Raw genomic sequence first — 1773 nt, 5'->3', positions numbered from 1 at the left:
GTTTCTCTTTCGGCTTTGTGAAGGCACTGAGACCCTAATTTGTCTGGTTAATGCTGCTAATCCTGCTCCTGGAGATCGTCCGGGGTCTGCCTGCTGTAATGCCTTCCAGGCTGCTGTCAGAAGGAGGAGAAAATTATTTTTATTAATCTGTTTTTAAAGGCTCACAAGGTTCTGCTGTAGAGGGCGATCAGAGTGAACGATGATCAGGCTTAGACAATAGGTTTAGGATGTGCATCAGAGCACCTAATGGTGCTCTCCATCTTCCACACACATTTAAATGTCATGCTCAAAACACCATCACAGAAACTAACACACACAGGAATTGTGGGAAAAGAAAAGAATCACGTGAAAGCGCACATGCATACGCACGATTTTTCACAGCTCAGTGTAAAATTTTTCTGTCAGCGTTAGATTTCAAATGATAAAAAACCAAAGTGAATAAGGGACATTAGACTATTTTCATTTCATGCTTTTGTTTAGTAAAAGGCAGTCAGTTCTCATTACAGGCTTCAGTTTCTGTTTAAACCGAGCTAGGCAGCCATCCAAGAAAAAAAAAGAGGTGTGGAGAAAAAAAGGATAGAAAACCCTTAGCTGGCAGCAACATCTATTGTAGTTGTTTGTTTTGTGAAAAATCACCCAGTCCAGTTAGTTCTCCATATATTAGACTACTTTTGATCTAAATACCTGATGCTGCACAATAGTACAGTTCTGCTTGTGATTGTTGTAATTGTCTGTTTACTGCAGTGGCCCTCAGCATGCATCTCAGTTGTAGGTGGTCGAAGTTTATTACAGATTAATGGGTTTCATGACTATTGTGTAGCTTAATTCCCAAGCCTCCTCTTTGATTGGAACATGCTGAGGCTGTGTATGGATTTGCAGTGTTATGACTTAGGTTGCTGTTTGATGGACAAAGAAGATTGCTGCTGAACACTGATTGTAGTTGATTATCTCAATTTAAACTCATCTAATTCTCTCCATTTACACAAAGCACCACTGTCGTGTTTCAGTGTATGTACACACTGCAGTTCTGCTTGCTTTACAAGGTATCTTAGACAGTCGTTGAGTGACATGATAAAAAGATGGTCCTGATTTACTCAGCACTCCCTGCCAGCTGTCTCCTCTCTCCTCCGATCCTCTAATGCTTTCATTTTTCCTTCACAGGAAGTGATTTACTGTCAAACACATTCCAGCACCCACCCCCAAAACACACACTGATGTATCCCAACAGAGCCGCGTATTTGTATTTTCCCCTCTTTCTTACCTTCTTTCTTCTTCTGCCACAGCGTCGACCTTTGTGTTTTGTGAGCCACTCTTCATCAGCGTGTCTGTAATCAAGGGTACTTTTATACGGTCTGGCCTTTCTGTGGCCCTCAGGAGTATTTGTTTTTCCATCGCTTGTTTGTCCACATGCTTCGGCTGATTGTATGTCGGTGCTTTTGTTTATTTTTTTTTTGTTTGTTCCCACATGAACTGCTCTGATTGGATGTTGAGAAAACCTGCATTTCATGAACACTCATCATTTTTAAATGCATATTTTTGGCTTAAGTGTGGCACTTTATGCATATTTTTCTCTTTGTGTCTAAACAGCAGTGTCAAAGAAATCCTCTGTTTGATGCTGGCGGCACACCACAGTGTTATGGCATTCTCTTTGATAATTGTTCAAAGTGGGTAAAACTTCTCTTTTCTTTTAGTAATTCCCCCCCACTGCATTTCCTGTGTCCTTACTGTAACTCTATCTAATTTTTGTCTGCTATCCTCTCTCCATTTATTTGT

The sequence above is a fragment of the Mchenga conophoros genome, linkage group LG4, assembly GCF_057382185.1.
Source record: "Mchenga conophoros isolate Kocher_MC1m ecotype Shallow Benthic linkage group LG4, M_conophoros_male_GT1.1, whole genome shotgun sequence".
In the NCBI taxonomy this organism is placed as follows: Eukaryota; Metazoa; Chordata; class Actinopteri; order Cichliformes; family Cichlidae; genus Mchenga; species Mchenga conophoros.
Note: the sequence above shows the minus strand (reverse complement) of the source record.